The sequence below is a fragment of the Macaca fascicularis genome, chromosome 6, assembly GCF_037993035.2.
Source record: "Macaca fascicularis isolate 582-1 chromosome 6, T2T-MFA8v1.1".
In the NCBI taxonomy this organism is placed as follows: Eukaryota; Metazoa; Chordata; class Mammalia; order Primates; family Cercopithecidae; genus Macaca; species Macaca fascicularis.
Window position 1 is genome coordinate 160,654,581 of NC_088380.1, and position 14,307 is coordinate 160,668,887.

Here is a 14,307-nt window from a genome sequence, read left to right on the forward strand (position 1 = left end):
AAATGAGTTAACACAAGTTAAGGGGCTTAGAACAATTCCTGGTGCATGGTAAGTACAAAATAAATTGCTAAATAAGGGGATGTGGACTTGAAATCTTCAACAACTTGCTTCAGGCAAGCACCACCTGTCTATTGGCACCAGAAAAGAAACCCATTTGCCATCCCTGAACTAGCTGGTTTCCAAGAGGTATTTTGGTTTATTTTGTTTTTTCCATAACAGTATTATAAACCTAGCGGGGGCAGAGGGCTGAAGTCCTAAACTCGGCAGAGACCTACAGACAAAGGAGATAAGGAGAAAGGGAATGAATCTGATTCCCTGCTCCTAATTGCCATCTCAGGGCCTGCATTCACCACTATTCTCTCTCCTGCCTGATGAATTTCCCAGTTCAGCACCAAGGATACAGTTGATTTCTCCAGAGAACTATATTAATGAAATTACAGTATGTTTACTTGATGCAGAAAACCTCTGGATAGATAGTAAATTAGTGGTCTCACAATGTTGAAAAATCTTCAAGCTTTCAAGAGGCCTAAACAGATCCAAAATGCCAGGTTCAAGTCACATCAATAATTAAAATTAAATTATCATGCTGAACTGAAAGTCATCTCCAATATAACATTTTTAAAAATGGTTCTCCAAAGAAGAACTCTATCTTGGCTTCAGGGAGGCATCTATCATACACCCATGGAATCAGAGACAAAAAAGCAAGCTGTGTCCATTGTGCACATGCTACAGCTAATTCCTCAGGATGGGCAAGAATAGAGAGGTTCGGCGGGGCATACAAAAACACTCATTGCTGGGGAGAGGCAATAAAAATGAGGAGCAAACCTGATATTTGTAGGTTTACTGTTTACATCCATCTTCCCAAGTTGTCCACTCATTGTCTCTGCAAAGTAGGAAAGGCTGAGACTTTCAGTCCCATTATGCAGATAAGGAAACTGAGGCTTTTAGTGGTATAGTGGCTGGAGTCAAGACACATGGCCAGTAAGTGGTGCAGATGGGATGAATATTCATCCTGGAGTAAAGGAAAGATAGGGAGAATGGAAAGAAGTAGAAAAAAGGAAATTGGCATGCCTGTCTTAATAGCAGATGATATAAAATTTAAACACAAAAGACATGTTTGGGACAACTCAGCAAATTCACACAAAAATAGTAGTTATTAAAATTATGCTTGTGCCTATGCACTCTTGGAAGATGCTTATGATGTTATTATACTGCTATTAACATAAAAATACTTACCGTTAGCCAAAACTTTACCATGGGCTAAAGACCTGTCTAAACACTTTATATGAATTAAGAATTCTCCATTTAATCCTTATAAAAACTTTACAAGGTAGAAGCTATCATTTTATAGTCGAGACACCCAAGTTCAGAGAGGTAGGTTATTTGTGAAACACACACAGCTAGTGAGTCTAGGTCTGATGGCCACACCCAAACCCCTAGTCACTTCAATATGCTGTCTTCCTAGAGACCGGGTGGAAAGAGGTGAGCATTAGTTGCACCAAGCTGTAGCAAATGGATGAATCCATATCAACCAAGTATTAAACTGAATGCACACAGTTCCGATGTGCCCCAGCAGGCCCCTTTTTGAGCTAATGAAATGGTAACTTCTGTTATTTGCTTGACAAATATTTATTAAGCACCGACTATGTGTCAAGCCCTGTGCTAACACTGGGAATATAGCAGTAAGTACATCAATAAAACTCTCTGCCCTCATGAAATTTTCACAGGGTACAGGAGCAGATAAAAACAAAACAAGTGATATAAATATTATGTTAGCTGGTACCAAGTACTGCAGAGAAAATTTAAGCAGGAATGGGAGATAGGAAGCAATTTTTAAAGAAGGATGCCCAGGAAAGGCCTCACTGAGAAAAGTGACCTTTGGGTAATGTCTTGAAACAGATGATGCAGTGAGCTGTGTTGATATCTAGGGAAAGAACATTCTAGATAAAAGGAGAGCAAGAGCAACGCCTCTGCAGTGGGAACAATACAGAAGAGCAGGTGGCTGGGATGGAGTTTTGAAGGAAATGAGGTCAGAGGACACGGGGCCAGGACATGTGGGGCCCAAGGGGCCATTATTAGGACTTGGGCTGTGAGTGAGATGGGAGCCATTGGAGGTTTCGCAGAGGAGTGACAAGATCTAAGATCCAACTCACCTTTATATGATAACTCCGGCTGCCATTTAGACAACAGACTCAATGGGCAAGGGTGGGAGCGGGGAGACCAGTAGGGAGGTGAGAGGTGATGGCAGCTCATTACTAATGATTATTATGATATGAGCATGATTCTTTACTTTTTACCAGTACCTTAATATAAATTATTTCACTTAATCTCCATTTAAATAAAGAAAAGGAGACTATGGCTTGTTGAAGTGACTTGCTATGTGGTTTGCTTAAAGTCCTTCAGCAAGTTAGTGGCAGAGCTGAATCTTAAATCTGGAATGTTTTTACTTCTCATGCAGTTCTCAAGTCCCATCTGATCTTCATCTCCCACGCAATTGCCTTGCCTCTGACTTCTGTGGGCTCAGATGATATCCAATTGACCATCATGGCCAGCCAAAGAGCCTGACTATAAATATCACTGATAAGTATCTGGTAACCAGCAGACAGGTGGCAGAACCCACACATCACAAGGAACAGAATCCAAAAAAGGAAAAGTCATCATCAAGCTCTGTCCTCACAAGGGCATGAGCCTCCTGAGCAACGCATAACAGGAAAGGAGGGCAGGGGGCTCTTAGAATGTCAATTGATGTTTATTCAGCACTTCTGTATGCTCAGAACAATATTAGATGCCATTTCAGAGAAAGAAAGGAAGAAAATTCTCTGTTGTCAAGGAGATTATAATTCAGTGGGGAAAGAAGACACGCATTTGTGGGTAAGAAAGACAACGCAACTGAGCAGATGAGGTGTCACGCACAGACCGAGTGCTCAGGGTTTCAGAGCTCAAGGAGTTCTGTGAAGGTTGAGGAGATTAGACAAGTCTCCAGGGAAGGGGAGGAAAAAATTTTGAGAAAGAAAACTTCTGGATCCTTTCCAAAGGTAGTCACCAAATTCTATAATCTAAGTGCTTCTAACCATCTCAGGAAAGCCTTCAAACATCGCCTACAGTCTTGGTGTGCCACACAACTTTGGTGGGTCTATGTTTACTTTCCACATTGCTTTGCCCCTTTGAGGGGTCCCCAACATGCATGCCACCAGAAGAGGGATTTTAATCATGAAGGCCAAGAAGTTGAAGCCAAGGAGAGCTCCTTACAAGATGGCCAATAGGGAATTTAAAACGTCCAAATGAGGATGGTCTGTAGTGGCTGTCTAGTCCAGGGATCAAAAAACTATGGCCCACGGGCTGGCCTCTTGTTTTATTAAAACACAGCCATGCTCTTTCATTGACATATTGTCTATGGCTGCTTTCACACTAGAACAGCAGAGATCAGTCATTGCAGCAGAGACTGCGTGGCCCTCAGAGCCTAAAATTATTTATTTTCTGGCCCTTTAGGAAACACCTGCTGACCCCTGTTCTAGTTCAACTCCTTTATTCTAGAGGCATGAAAACAGAAGCCCAGAGAGGTTAAGAAGATTGGCCAAGGTTATTGGGTGAGTTCAAGTGTTGTCCAGCCTAGAATAGGAAAAGTAAAGTGAGAATAAGTCATCCTTCATTCATTTGGTTATTCACTCAGCAATTTTTTTATCATCACCGTGGGCCAGGCACAGGGTAAGAATACTGCAGTGCATAATACAGATAAAGCTCCTGCCCTCTGGGTTCCTGTTTGAGGGAGGAGGGGAAGGATATTTTTAAAAGTGAAGAAAATAACTACAAAGTATGCAGACTGCTATAAAAGAAACTAACAGAGGGAAGGGACAGGATGTAAATTGCAGAAGAGAGGGAAATATTTTAGACAAGGAATCAGGAAAGACCTTTCTGAGGATGTGATGTTAGAACTGGGCAGCGAGTGATAAAAGCCATGAAGAGTAGGTGGAAGGGCATTCATGCAGAGGGAATAGCAACTGCAAAGTCTCTGAGGCAGCAACAAGCTTGGCGTGTACAGGGAACAGCAAGTAGGTGCATATGGCCAGAGAAGGGTGATAAAGGACAAGAGCGGTATGAAGTAAGGACAGAGGTGAGCCAGTTCCTGTGGGTGGTGGCGACTATCTCCTGAGCATATTTTTACTGTAGTTACATCATCACCATCATTTTCATCATCCCCATAATGAGGTTCTAGGAAGCCCAGGAAGGGAACATGTGGTACCTGTATTTGCATGCTGTAGAAAGCAGTGCTGGGTATAGTTCCCTCCTAGCCAGGGGCTGTATAGCACTTTCAATGATTGTAAGGGCATATTTCACCTTCCTCAGACCACGAGACAGACAGCCCACTAGTTAGTCATTTGGAGTCTTCAACACCTGGATTTGAATCCCTACTCTTCCTGACCTTGCACAAGTAGCTTACGTGTTTCTGAGCCTTCAGTAATTGGAGGTAATTGTACCTACTTCCTTGGGTTGTAAGAGGAATTAGATAAGACAAAGTGGGTAGAGCTTAGCCTTTGCTCAGTGCTTGGGACATGCTCAACAGTTTGATAAGTATTTATTATTATTAGTGGGATACGCACTGGTAGAACTTGCTACTGCATCTCAATCTTTGTGTGCCAAAGAGACAGAAATTTCTCACTGCTGTCAAGTTATCAAATACATGGGTAGAAAAACCAAATTCCAGAGAAGCCAAATGACCAGCCCAAGGCAATGAAGGAGAAGGGTCACACGATGACTCAGCCCTTCAGCGCCCACCCAGCTGCTCACTACATTTCACCAACACAGCAGCCTGAGTTGTACTTTGACCATTCACCTCCAAGCAAATACCACTGTACTTTGAAAACAAGGGTGGGAAGGGACCAAAGAAGTCCTTTGAACAGCCCTGCAGCATTCAAAAGAGTCCTTATAATGTACCTGCTATATATCACGGGTACAAAGACGAATGGTCCATGCTCACTGTACCCTTGAGGAATTCACAGGCTTGTGGAGAAGACAGTTATAAAATTATAATCTTAAGGGTAATCTGCCTATCAAATGAAATAATTTACTCAGCTCACGGAGTCAGGGACAGGAACCAGAGAGAAAGTGACACCTGAGCTGACTCTTGAAAGGTATTGAGTAAACCAGAAGGAGATTGGCTTGGCTGAGCAGAGAGTGATAAGACTGAAAAGCACAGCTCGTGGAGGGCCTAAACCCCTGAACCAAGGAGATTGGCTTGATGGGCAAAAATGAGGCATTGAGCAGGGAATAACCTGCTCAGAGTGACATTTGGCAAGGTCACTCTGGGTGCAGGCTACAAGGATGTGAGGGAGCAGGACCAGAAACAGAACAACCAGTTCTGAGCAAGTCCAGGCAAGAAGCAACAAAGACCTGAGCTATAACCATAAGGGAGGGGAAGGAAAGAAGAGACCGGTTCTGGAGCCTCTGGTGAGGAGAATCTGCACCATGTAGTGACAGCTGGATGCTAAGACGAAGAAGAGAGAGAAGAGGCAACTGCTGAGCTGGGTCTGCCTTTCACCAAGTGGGGAAATGGAGAGAAAGGGTAGGTAGGAGCAGGGAAGGAAGGCAGAGTTCATCACAGAAAAAGAAGCAATCAAGCATGGTGCTTTCCAATGGTTTTTTTTTTTTTTTCTTTTTTATTGGTGATAATACTTTCAAACTTCTCTGACAAAAACCAGATGAAATGAGAGATGCCCCAGGTGAAGGGGAGGAAGGAACAGAGGCCGTTCCTCTCCTCACAGACCCCAGAGAAATGAGAGCCATTCAACTCCTTGGATCTTTGATCTGATGAAGTGGAAACTGAGTTCTTAAGACCAGGAGAATGCAGTTTGAAAATTGCTGCTGTAAAGAAAAAAACAAATCATTCCATTAAAAAGTGGGCAACTGATATGAATAGATATTTCTCAAAACAAGATATACAAATGGCCGAAAAAGGTATGAAAAGATACTCAAAATTACTAATCATTAGGGAAATGCAAATTAAAACCACAATGAGACACCACCTCACTCCTGCCAGAACGGCCATTATTAAAAAGGCAAAAAACAATAGATGTTGGCATAGACATGGATGTGGTGAATATGGAATGCTTATACACTGCTGGTGGGAATGTAAATTAGTACAACAGGAAAACAGTACAGAGATTTCTCAAAGAAATAAAAGCAGATCTAACATTCCATCCAGCAGTTCCACTACCAGGTATCTATCCAAAGGAAAAGAAGTCATCATATCAAAAAGACACCAGTACACATATGTTTATTGCAGCACAATTCACGGTTGCAAAGATATGGAACCAGCCTAAGTGCCCATCAACTGATGAGTGGATAAAGAAAATGTGGGCTGGGCATGGTGGCTCACGCCTGCAATCCCAGCACTTTGGGAGGTTGAGGCGGGCAGATTGCTTGATCCCAGGAGTTCAAGACCAGCCTGGGCAACATGGTGAAACCTTCATCTCTACCAAAAATACAAAGAAGAAAAAAATTAGCCGCATGTGGTGCCATGCACCTGTAGTCCCACCTACTTGGGAGGCTGAGGTGGGAGGATCCCTTGGGCCCAGGAGGCGGAGGTTGCAGTGAGCTGAGATTGCACCACTGCACTCCAGCCTGGAGCAAGGCCTTGTCTCAAAAAACAGAAAGAACTAAAAAAGAAAATGTGGTATATACACACCATGAAATACTATTCAGCCATACAGAAGAATGAAATAATGTCCTTTGCAGCAATCTGAAGCTAGTGGCTATTATTCTAAGTGAGTAACTCAGGAATGGAAAAACAAACACCGCATGTTCCTACTTATAAGTGAGAGCTAAGCTATGGGTACACAAAGGCAAACAGAGTGGTATAATGGACATTGGAGTCTCAGAAGCAGGGTTTTGGAAAGTGGGTGAGGGATAAAAACTGCATAGTGGGTACAAGGTACACTACTTAGGGGATGGGTGCACTAAAATCTTAGGCTTCACCACCATACAATTCATCCATGAAACCAAAAACCACTTGTACCCTTACAGCTTTTGAAATGTTTAAAAAGAAAAAGAAAGAAAAAGTAACCTTGTGGTGTGTGAGCCAATAGGAGGCCACAGAGGAAAGGGCCAGGAGCCAAGAGCAATTGCAACAAATCCAAACTAGAACGAGGGCTTTGGAACCATTTTCCACCCTCCACTACCCAATAGCATATAGTCCATCTTCTATCCCTCCTCACAAAATTATGAAAGTGATAAGACCCAAATCTACATTACAAAAGAGGCCGGAGCTTTGGCCCTCTCTGCCCCATCTCTGTAATGGTTCTGTTCCTGAACAGGACCTTGCTAGCCTTTCCCTTCTACTTCCCCAGGCCCACCTTGTTGACTGAAACCACCCCAGATCCCACAACAGTCTGGACCCCTCCGCCAGCCCAGCCACCCCAGCACAGACAGCATGAGAGCTGCTGCTGTGTCTCTGCTACCACTATTCCAGGCTGCCTTTCTGTTTTCCCTGGGCCTGATTATTGTAAGCTGCCTCTGAGGCCCCACAGGGCTGGGCCCAGTGTTATCTCCTATGTACAGTCACCGCCTTGTTAAAAGGCAATCAGAGGAACTGACTTTAATAAATGTTAACACCCTCAATGTGAAGTCTGGCGATTAAAACCCCTCCCCAGGACCTCTGAAACAGGCCTGTGGAAAATCCCCCATCTTAATAAGCTCCTATCACTAGAGGACACTGAGAGAAAGCAGGGATAAGAAGGAGGCATTAAAACTTTCAAAGGGGAGGGAAGCACCAGGAAAGGCACCTTCCTCCATTTCTCATCCCTCCCTCTGGGGATCCCACTCCAGGCCAGTTTCATCCAACAAGTCTGAGAAGCAAAAACAGGCAGTCGGGAAGGCCTCAGGGATCATCTTATTCAGTGGTGTTTAGATTTTTCGTGCATTAGACTCACCTGGAGGGCTCCTTAAAACACAGATTGCCAGGGTTTAGTTTCTGATTCAGTGGATCTGGGGTAGGGCCTGAGAATTTGCATGTCTAGCAAGCGCTCAAGTGCTGCTGCCACTAATGGTTCAGGGACCACAGTTTGAGAACCACTAATCTAGCCCAATACTGTCATATTACAGATGGGGAAACTGAGGCCCAGAGAGATAGGAACTTGTTCAAGATATCTCCAGTTAGCACACCCCATCTGAAAGGATCAAAGCAAATCTCTTGAGAGCAATTCCCAATTGTATGTTTTAAATTCTTTTATTCTCCATAGAATTTAAAACATTGTGTTTATTAACAGTCATCACCATTGTCACCATTATCCTGAAATGAGACCTGTGATGTCAAAGCAAGAAATAGTTGGTAGTTGGCATGCCAAGTAACAGGACAGCCTGCCTCATCAATACACAGGAAGCCAAATTGGAAAAGAGTTTTCCTAAGTGAGTTCTTTGACAAGATTTCCTTTCTTTCTTCTTCCTTTAGATCACATTAGAGACAGGTTAGATTAGATTTAGGTCCAAATTGGATTTCAGGGCCCTTAGACATCACTTAGTCCCCTGATCACCCAAACAAAAACACATGCCATCATATTATTCTTATCACTTATTAGTGTCTGAAATTCATACTTATTTGTTTTCTTGCTTCCCACAATCTCCTCCACTAAAACCCATGTTCATGAGAGGATGGATATTCTCAGTGCCTGGCACTTCCAGGCTTTTAATAATTATTTGTTGATTAACTAACTGAATGAGAACCATATTAGCTAGGAAAGGATTCATTAATCTGATGAATTTATTGACATTTGGCAGGAATTTGAGTCCTGAGGCTATATAGTCTGAGAAAGATGTGATCAGGTAGAAGGCAGGAAGCTTACCCTGGCACCAAGATCCCAAGAGGCAGCAGAAAAAAATGTTGCCACAATGGAAAAGAGATTCTAAGGGCCAATCCCAGCCACTGTCCCTTACCCCCGCAACACACACACAAGCTCTCACACATATTTTCACACATGCCCCACACTCTGCCTCCCAAGAAAAACAGCTTAGCAGCTGAGCTATCCAAATCACACCATAAAGATCCCAGACAGGGGGAAAGATCATCCATTATAATTACCGTGTAGGAGCTTTCATATGGCACCCTACTAAGAGCAGGGAAGCAAGACAGATCAGAACAGACAGCTTATTAAATTATCCAGTGCATCAACTCAATGAACACTTCCAAATGGTTTTCTTTTCCTCTTTTTTTTCTATCCACGAGTTTTTAATGTTTGCTCTCCTTTCTCCACTGTTTAGGATTCCTCTTAGGTGTTTGGATCACTACTTTCCTTCTGCTGGCTGCTGTCTCTTATCATCCACCTTCCTGAATCATTCACATAGTGTGGGAGATATAGCATGTCATGTTGCAGAGTGGACTCAGCTTTTGAAGTTAGAAGATCCACATTTGGTCTTGGTTCTTCTGTGTGATCCTGGGCATGCTATGAACTTGCCTGAGCTGTGGGTTCCTTAAAGGTAAAATAAGGGTGATAGCACAATTCAGTTTGGGGCAGAGATTAGAGGGGATGATATATAGCAGCCCACTTTCCAAACTGCCAAAAGAGGAACAAGTGTGAGCTGCCAGGACTATGTCAGATGGATTTTTGGCCTTTGTCTAAGGCACAAAGTCATTTGACAAGTGCTAGGAAGAGGTCCTCTGCCTCCGGATAGCTCTACAGAAATGCACTACACAAGAGCTTTCAAATTGATTAGCAAATATCCACCTTGAAAATGCAAATAGACAGGTGAAAAAACACATCTGTCTACCTTGCAGTCATCCTCACTTTACTGTGACTCTGATTAAAAGCATTCCTTTCCATGAAAGGGCTAAATGAGCCCTGCCTGGATGAAAGAATGAATCATCTGGTAGTTTGGGCAAGCAGGAAGGAAATGTTCGAGCCTGGGAATACTACAAAAGTGAGTTTGTTAGAATCTGGCTGTCTATAAAGAGAAGTGAAATTCTCTAAGCCCCAGTTTCCTCATCTGTAAAATGAAGGTAATAGTACCTACCTAGAGTCATTATTAGAATTAAATAAGACAAAGTATGAACCACTTAGCATGAGCATAGCACAAAAAAGAACTTAGTGAAACTTAACTACCACTACAGTTACTAAGAGTGGTATCATTATTATAATAACATTTATTTTTATTACTACTACTACTAGCTGTCAATAAGCAGCATATGGCCCTCTGAACCTTGTTTGGAAAGATGCTTATCTTTCAAAGCCTCTTTTGTGTCATTAATCTGTTGCTGTTTAATAAAGCACCTCAAACTTGATGGCCTAAAATAACCATCATTTATTTTGCTCATGAATCCGTAATTTAGGCAGGACCTAGGGGAATGGCTTACTTCTGCTATATATGGCATCAGCTGGGGTAGCTCATCTGAAGACTAGAGGATCTAGTTTCAAGATCACTCACTTACACTGCTTAAAAAAAAATGGTACTACCTCTTGGCTGGGACCTCAGCCAAGGATATGGGTTTCAGTTCCTCTTAATGAGTTGGTTGGGCTTCTAAACAGCACGGTGACTGGGTTGCAAGAGGGAGCTTCTCAATAAGATAAAAGAACATGGCATTTTTATGATTTAGCCTCAGAAGTCACATTATGTTCCTTCCTCTGTACTCTGTCTGTCCAGGCAGTCACAAAGATGCACCCAAGTTCAAGGGGAGGGGACACAGACCCTACCTCTTCATGTAGGAGTGTTAAGATTCTAGAAAAACATGTGGGATGGAAAATACTGTTGCAGCCTTCTTTAGAAAATCTGCCATACCTCTCAGGAAAGTCTTCCTGAATTCTTCACCCTCACCAGTTACATGATCTCCTTTGGTGTCCAACTTTCTTGTACCACTCACATTACCCTGAAATGTTCAGCACGGTCTTTCTATTTTCCCAGTATCCAAAATAAATGGCATGGAGATGGTGGCAGAAGAACGAAATAGAGATGCTTTACAATTTGATCTTGCTATCACTGTTTGGACACAGACAGCTCTGGAATATACTTTTATTCATTTAGAACCTTTAAACCTCTCAATTTCCTCATCTATGAAACAAGGAATAATAGTAATGACACCTCAATGAATTTTTTGAGAAAATTATATTAAGCACATCTAACTTCATGAAGCACTTAACTTACATTAGTAAACCTGGCTTTTAAGAGTTAGCACAAAAATGTTAGCTATTATGACACCACTAAGTTGGGATTTGCGACAATTCATACAGAAAATAGATTTTTCTTACCTTTAGAACTTCTTTGTGTTATAACTAGTGAAAATTAAAGGTGGAGAAAATGTCAGGGAATGAAGCAGGGAGGAAAGATATCTTAAATATTTATGGTACGGCTCTTTTAAGCCTTTCACGTAGAGGAGGTGGGGCTTGTATGGCATCCTCTAAGCTGAGTCCATTTTGGAGAGGTAGTGGAAGGGTGGAAGAGCATGAATGAGTTAAGAAAACTGGGCCAGTCTGAAGGGTCTGAAGGAGTCACATCAAGCAGAGAGTGCCCTGCCATGCCCAGCCAGACCACACAAAGAAGAAGATGACATTTCAGATGCCCTTCAGCTCAGCAAGTCTCTACTCCTCCATTAGCAGAGGCTCTTTGGCACAAAGAGAACCTCTTAAGCTACAAAGGGAACTTAATGGAAAGGTGCTGGAATGTTCCAGAAGAAAGGAGGTGGGCTGGCTCCAGGGGCCTGGGCAGCAGGGAAGGCTGTGTGGGCCTTCTTACCAGAACATTGCCGTGGAATGGGATTTGGCTCCAGGGACCACCACGATCAGGGTCTTTCCACCCCAAGTTTCCAATTCCCAATGTCTTACCCTGGGTTAATCAGCTATGGCAAGGGAAGCAGGATCCCACAGGATGGGAGTGGCTGCTGTTAGCTCATTCTACATAAAGAGACAACTGTAGAGAAAGAAAACGAGGCAGAATTGACACAGAGAGGCAGCAGTGGGCAGGGAGCCCCAACATAGAAAAGGTCCTGGCCAGCCTCCTCCTCCCTCTCCATTGTCACAAAAACTGCTCTGCACTGGGTGTCGCGGTGGAGTTCCAGAGAATTTAATAAGCAAAATGTGTTTATTATTCATCTATCATGTGCCAGACAGTGTGTTTAGCACTACACGTACAGAAACGAACAGACACTCCATTTTACAGCACGGGATATACTTAGTGGTTAAGAGCCCCCAACTGGGAATGACAAAGATCAGTGTTCAAATTCCAGTTCTACCCCTTATGCATTGTGTAAATTTGGCCCTGTTTCCTCAAGCTACAGTGAAGACTGGCTAATAATTGTGCCTACCTTACAGGTCATTATAGTTCGTTACAAGGATTTAACAAGAGAAGGTAGACAGCCCTCACACGATGCCTTACACCTAGTGAGCACTGAATATACTTGACTGTAAAAAAAAAAAAAAAAAAAAAAAAAAAGGACTTCCTTGCCAACTCTACCTGTCAGTGCTAGAAGAGACTGTATATTCTTATTCCAGGGTATAGGCAGATGTCCTGCCCATTGGGATCCAGCCCCACAAACATCAGAATCACCTAGGAAACCAGTTAACAGTGCAACCCCCAGCCTTGCTCCCAGATTGTCTGATTCAGGACATCAGGAGAAAGGTCTGGAATCTACATTTAAAGCTTCCCCTCACAATCTAAGTGATTTTAATACACAGTTATTATGAGTACCAGTGTTCTAGACTAGAAAATCCTGTTACTTAAAGGCAAGGAAACTGACAACAACAGAAAAAATACAATTCGACTTAAGATCTCACAATAAGAATTACTGGGCAAATTAGTTTTCTATTGTTGTGTAACAAATCACCACAGACTTAGTGGCTTAAAACAATATGGTAAAACTATTTTTTCCTAGTTTCTGTAGGTCAGAAGTCTAGGCATAAGATGGCTGAGCCCTCTGCTCTTTGATCCCAAAAGGCTGAAATTAAGGTGTTGAGCTGCCATCCTTTCTACAGCTCAAGGATCCCCTTTCAAGCTCTCATGGTTGTAGGCAGAATTCCATTTCTTGGGGTTATAGGACTAAGGGCTCTGTTTCATGCTGGCTATCAGCCAGGGTTCACTCTCAACTCCTAGAGGCACTCTCTAGCCTTACCATGTGGCCCCCTCCATCTCTAAAAGCCAGCAATGGAGAATCTTCTCACATTGAGTCCTCCTCATGTTTTGAATCTCCCACTTTTCCTGTCTTTAACCTCTAGACTCAGATGTAAAGGGCCGATATGTAGTTAGGTGAGGCCCACCCATTTGGTTAACTCAAAGTCAACCAGTTAGTACCCTTTATAACAGCTACACAATCCCTTTTGCTGTATGCCATAACACAACCCTGGGAGTGACAGCCTGTGATAATCACAAGTTTTGTCTACATTCAAGGCAAGGAGATTTTACAAGGGTGAGGGTCATGGGAGGTCATTTTAGAATTCTGCCTACTACACGGGGAATATAATCTAAAACTTAGACAAAACACAGCTTGTCAGTCATGCAGAAGTCACCACCCCTTACATTACAGCAATAGCTTCCTAACTCCTAAATGAACATTTGTACCTCCAAACCAAATAATACAAGAAAAGCTCATCGATGTAAGATGTAGCTTATAACTGTTATTTCAAAGCATTCTAGGCATGTAGGCTGTCGACAAATTGAACAGACACTTTCTTTGGTGTATCTAGGTGAAAAAATGACAGTTGAGCTTACTCACCAACCCTGGCCTGTGTCCAACAAACACAACTGAAATGGAACTTAAACTGACCATCCAAGCCAACCACTCACAAAATCAAGTGCTCAAACAGAAACAGATGGGAATGACAAAGGAATCTAACCTAGTACAAGTTGAGTTTATTTTGTCTGAAATGCTTAAGACCAGGAGCATTGCAAATTTTGGATTTTTTTTTTATTTTGGAATGTTCACATTATACTTACCAGTCTCCCTAATCTGAAAATGCTCCCATGAACATTTCCTTTGAGCATCATGTCAGAATTCCATAAGTTTTGAATTTTGGAGCATTTCAGATTTCAGATTTTTGAAGTAAGGATACTCCATCTGTACCTCCTATGTACTTAGCACAATCTTTGTACATTATCTTATTTAAGAGTTAAGACAGTCTCAAGAAATAGACATTATTATTCCTATTATAAATAAAGAATATGAGATCTTTGGGAAAAAAAATTACAGGTAGTAAGAGGTAGCATCGGGATTAAACCTAGGTCAGGTCAGTCTAACTTCAAACTACATATTCTATCCACAGATCCAATATTAATAAATGTTGGTTATTTTCTCTATTACCTCAATCATACAATATATTTTTAAGACAAACAAAAAAT

At 42.3% G+C, this 14,307-nt stretch overlaps 1 long non-coding RNA gene across 1 annotated transcript; it reads right to left on the minus strand.

The window, feature by feature from the left end:
• Positions 1 to 840: 840 nt before the first annotated feature.
• LOC123573899 (uncharacterized) lies at positions 841 to 12,511 on the minus strand. Its single transcript, XR_006698607.2, has 4 exons — positions 12,430 to 12,511; positions 11,713 to 11,886; positions 9,071 to 9,316; positions 841 to 1,012 (listed from the first exon to the last, which is right to left on the minus strand). It is a non-coding gene; the product is annotated as an uncharacterized lncRNA (long non-coding RNA).
• Positions 12,512 to 14,307: the final 1,796 nt, after the last annotated feature.